Source organism: Bison bison, unplaced genomic scaffold, assembly GCF_000754665.1.
Source record: "Bison bison bison isolate TAMUID 2011002044 unplaced genomic scaffold, Bison_UMD1.0 scf7180017864481, whole genome shotgun sequence".
NCBI lineage: Eukaryota > Metazoa > Chordata > Mammalia > Artiodactyla > Bovidae > Bison > Bison bison.
Genome location: NW_011495041.1, coordinates 3,185,829 through 3,191,315, shown reverse-complemented (window position 1 = coordinate 3,191,315; position 5,487 = coordinate 3,185,829).

The window sequence follows — 5,487 nt, the reverse complement described above, 5'->3', positions numbered from 1 at the left end:
GTGGTGTTGGAGAAGACTCTTGAGAGTCCCTTGGACTACATGGAGATCCAACCAGTCCATCCTAAAGGAAATCAGTTCTGGGTGTTCATTGGAAGCACAGATGCTGAGGCTGAAACTCCAGTACTTTGGCCATCTCATGCAAAGAGTTGACTCATTGGAAAAGACCTTGATGCTGGGAGGGATTGGGGGCAGGGGGAGAAGGGGACGACAGAGGATGAGATGGCTGGATGGCATCACTGACTCGATGGACATGAGTCTGAGTGAACTCCAGGAGTTGGTGATAGGCAGGGAGGCTTGGCGTGCTGTGATTCATGGGGTCTCAAAGAGTTGGACACGACTGAGCGACTGAACTGAACTGAACTGAACACGTACTTATTAATACTGAGCATCCATTACTGCCAAGCATTCGTGGGAGTGATGACAGAGAGACACAGCCGATAAAAATAAACAAGGAGTAAAAGAGTGCTGGAATGACTGGGTGGAAGTGCACAGGAACTGTGTCTTTAAGAAAGTGACGTTGAAAAAAAAATAAAAAGAAAGTGATGTTGAGGGACTTCCCTGGTGGTCCAGTGGCTAAGACTCTGCGCTCCCAATGCAGGGGGCCAGGGTTCGATCCCTGGTCAGGGAACTAGATCCCACGTGTCACAACTAAAGATCCTACATGCCACAGTAGAGACCCAGTGCAGCCAAATAAATCAATTAAAAGCACACACACACACCAGGGGACTTCCCTGGCAGTCCAGTGGTTAAGACTTCGCCTTCCAATGAAAGGGTTGTAGGTTTGATCTCTGCTCAGGGAAACTAAGATCCCACATGCCTCGGGGCCAAAAAACCAAAACATAAAACAGAAGCAATGTTGTAACAAATTCAATAAAGACACACACACACACACACCAAAAAAAGGAGAAGGAGCAAGCAAAGCTAAGAAGGAAGAGAGGAAAAAAACCTTGATTGGACTATGTAAGCCTTGAACTGAACTGGCTGAGATGTTGCTTTTACACCTTGTGGTATGAGTGTTCAAAGTAGAAATTAAGTTCAGCCACAGGAAAATTAACAAAGCTACAATCTTCAATGTGCTTCCCAGGTGGCGCAGTGGTAAAGAATCCACCTGCCAACGCAAGAGATACAGGAGATGCCAGTTTGATCCCTGGGTTGAAATGGAGTAGGGGAAATGGCAACCCGCTCCAGTATTTTTTTTTTTCTTTAAGGAGGAATTAAAAACATTTTATCTGTGTATTCAGAATCACACATTAGTTATCTTTACAGTTCAATTTACTATATAGAAACCATTTGGATTTTATATTTTCAGTTAAATTCTAAACTTACAGTATTGATTTTTTTTTTTTTTAAAGGCTGTTAAACTAATTCAGTGCTTTTTTTTTAGCATACCAAATTGAAATACATTAAGTTAAAACTTCAGATTTATGGCAAACAGTCTTCAAATACAACACAAACATTTTTTAAAGTTACCATATTGTTCACATGTGGTACTTGCAACTGTGAGCTGTTATACACAGAATAACTCTCTTTTAAATATGGCAAAACTGACATGCCATGAAGCTCAAAGTTGTATAGTCAAGCCAAGGACTCAAAGTTGTACCATCTCTTGAAAGATTCAGCATTTCTGAACCAAAAAGCACAACATGTAAAGAAGGTTGGGAACAATTCCTCCTCCTCATTACAGTTAAAAGATGTTGCATGGTAGCTTGGAATTTTGCATAAGACCCCACATTATACCTTTGAAAGTTCCAAGGGTAATTAGTTGACATCCGACTGGGGTCCTTTTTCCCACTCCAGTATTCTTGCCTGGAGAATCGCATGGACAGAGAAGCCTGGCGGGGTACAGTCCATGGGGTCGCAGAGTCAGACACGACTGAGCACACACGCACGCACGCACAATCCTTATCACAGAAGGGGAAGGCTGGGAAAAGAACCAGGCCTTGGGTTGACTGCTCCAGGGGTTCCTCCAAGGCTAACTAACCCTCGTGGTGACCCACATCAGGCTAAGCATGGTGGGCTGGTGACAATGTGGACTCCAGAGTCAGAGGGACAAAGCTTTGAATTCTAGGTGTGTGATTTCAGGCAAATACTTGATGCATTGAAGCCTCAGTTTCCTCATCTGTAAAAGGGGTCTAACGAGCCCTCCCACGGAGGTCAGGAGGGCCAGATGTGATGGCCTGTGGGGACTGTTGTCACAGAGTCAGGCACCAAGGGCCCCAGAGGGTGGGGAAAGACACACAGCAAAGGTTCTTGTGGCCCAGGGGATAGACAGCGCAGTGGGATAGACAAGGCTCCCTCGGGTGTTCCGAGGCCTCAGAAAGGAGGAAATGCCTTTACTACCTTAAGGGCTCTTTTCTAGCACGCTCTTCTTGGCAAAAGAAAAACATCACTCTCTCGGACTACGGTTGCATAACTGCTTATGTAACTGCTTAAGGGAAGCATAGCTCTACTGAAGTCTGAGATTTAACAGGATCATCTGTGATTGCTTTAAAATAAACCATTTCCAGACTTCCCTGGAGGTCCAGTGGCTAAGACTCCACACTGCAGGGGGCCCGGGTTCGATCCGCAGTCAGGGAACTAAGATCTCACATGCTGCATGGTGCAGCCAAAATAATAACAATAATAGTTAAAAAATAATAAAATAAACCATTTCCCCACACCAACACGGAAAGAGCAAGCCTAACAGTCAGTGCAGGTGGTTCCCCACCACCTATGAGGTTCTGATTAATGGTGGCAGTTAATATAAACTGAAAGTAAAAGGCAAGAGTAAGCCCATCTTCTCTGGGAAGGCAGGCAATCAGAATTCTAGCCCTGGCTGGGGAGGCTTGCACAAGTCACTTACCCCTTGCTACTCAAAGTGTGGTCCACGCATTAGCATTCTGGGCACTGGGAGCTTGTTGGAAAGGCAGAGTTTCAGCCACACCCCAGATTTACTGCATCAGAGCATACATCGTTAACCAGATCTCCAGGGGATTTTATGCATATTGAAGCTTGAGAAGCATTGACTTACTATTCTGAGACTTTCTCTCCTAAATGAGGGGCCAGAGTGGCATTTAAACAAATTGAATGTAAGTACGATTGGCTTTTTAGAAGATAAGAAACATATATTCATAAAGAACACATTAAGCAAGACAGTGAAAGTGAAAAGCAAAGTCCTTTTTCAGCCCAGAACTCCCCTTCAATCCACAACACCCCCCAGGCTCTGCCTTCCAATAACCATTCTCTAAATGTCTTCAAGCTCAACCTCATATTCAGCCTTTCTTTCTTCCTGGCAGCCCATCCACACTCCAGTCAGGCCTCGCTCTCTTTTTTTCATGGAAAGGCATTTAATTTTAAATATAGCAGTGTGGACATGTCAGTCTCAAACTGCCCATCTAACCCCCCTCTCTCCCTTCCCCTGTAACCATAAATTCCTTTTCTAACTCTGTGAGTCTGTTTCTATTTTATAAATATGTTCATTTGTATCATTTTTTTTAAAAATTCTGCATATAAGTGATATAATAATATGATTTATCTTTCTCTGATTTATTTCACTTAGTATGATCATCTCCAGGCCCATCCATGCTGCTGCAAATGGCATTATTTCATTCTTTTTAATGGCTGAAAAATATTCCATTGTTCATAGTACCATATCTTCTTTATCCAGTCATCTGTTAATGGATATTTAGGTTGCCTCCATGTCTGAGCTATTGTTAACAGTGCTGCAATGGACATTGGGGTACATATATCCTTTCAAAGCTAGGTAGGCTTCTCTTGAAGCCCTGTTATTTGCCTTGAGTTTGGGGGGGCATGGAAGTAGAAAATACCCTTTCACCCCAAGCCAACCATGCTCTTCAAAGAAATGCTCACTCTGATCTGGCTGATAGATTCTTCACTTTCTCTCATATTGTTTACAGGAGCATTCCAGGTCAAAAGATTGGTCCAGCCTCCTCTTAGCAAATTATGAGGGGATATCCTTACATCTCTCTTTAGAATATCAGGGACCTGTCCCCTATCATTCATATTAGTGGCTTGGGGCTTCAGCTAGTGTTCCCAGATGGAGGTCTGCTACCGTCTTCCAAACCTGAAGTTCTACAGATTGATCGCAGACACCTGATATGTTCACCCACCATTTCATGGCTGTCTCTTTCTCTATTTCTTCAGTGTGATTGTGACTCAGTCAAAATATGGGTGGGCCATTCTGGCCACCCTAAAGGGGATCTCCAAGCACCGTGAGCCTCCATAACTCCAGTCAGATACTTCCCATCTTTCTCCAGATTTAAGCGTCAGGGCATCTCGCATGCATTTGTGCTGTCACATCCAACTCTTTTGCGATCCCATGGACTGTAGCCCACCAGGCTCCTCTATCCATGGAATTTTCCAGGCGAGAATACTGAAGTGGCTTGCCATTTCCTCCTCCAGGGGATCTTCCTGACCCAGGGATCGGAACCAAGTCTTCTGTGTCTCCTGCATTGGCAGGCAGGTTCTTTACTGGCTGAGCCATCAGGGAAGTCAGTCTTAAGGTCAGTTTATTAGCTGCAGATTGATTCCAACAACCCTCTTCCTTGGGTTTAATTAATTTACTAGGGTGGCTAACCCTAGTAGCTTAGGGTGGGCTTCCCTTGAGGATCAGCTGGTAAAGAATCCACCTGCAGTGTGGGAGACCTGGGTTCGATCCCTGGGTTGGGAAGATCCCCTGGAGAAGGGAAAGGCTACCCACTCCAGTATTGTGGCCTAGAGAATTCCATGGACTGTATCGTCCATGTGGTCACAAAGAGTCGGACAAGGCTTGAGCGACTTTCACTTTCAGGGTGGCTCACAGAACTCAGAGAAACACTGAACTCACTAAATCATCAGTGTATTATAAAAGGAAAGGGCTTCCCAGGTGGCGCTAGTGGTAAAAAACCTGCCTGCCAATGCAGGAGACATGAAAGACAAGGGTTTGATCCCCGGGTTGGTAAGATCCCCTGGAGGAGGGCATGGCAACCCACCCCAATATTTTTGTCTGGAGAATACCATGGACAGAGGAGCCTGGCAGGCTACAGCCCACAGGGTGTCTGCCCAGAGTCGGACACGCCTGAAGCAACTTAGCACGCACGCCTAAAAGGATATGAACAGCCAGATGGACGCGACGTGTGAGGAAAGGCATGAGGAAGGGACGTGGAGCCTCCTTTCTAGGCATCCTTGTCTCCCCCACCTTCACGTGTCCACCAGTTCAGAAGCTCTCCAGATCCTATCTTTTGGAGGTTTTCTGGAGGCTTTGTTACTGAGCAGAGTTCTTGGTCTTCCCCAGTCAATAGAAACTGACTAGAGGCCAGACAAGAAATTTTGGCAAGGCGTATTGGGGCTGCTGCTGCAGCAGTGAGGAGTGAAAACAGCACAGGCTCCCTTGCTTGCTAGCTCCCACACTGGGAGCAGCCGGGGTTGGCCGGGGAGCAGGTTTGTTCCTTATATGGGGTGAGGGTAGGGGTGTGTCTATGAATCAGGCCAGAGGGGTGGCTTGGGCAG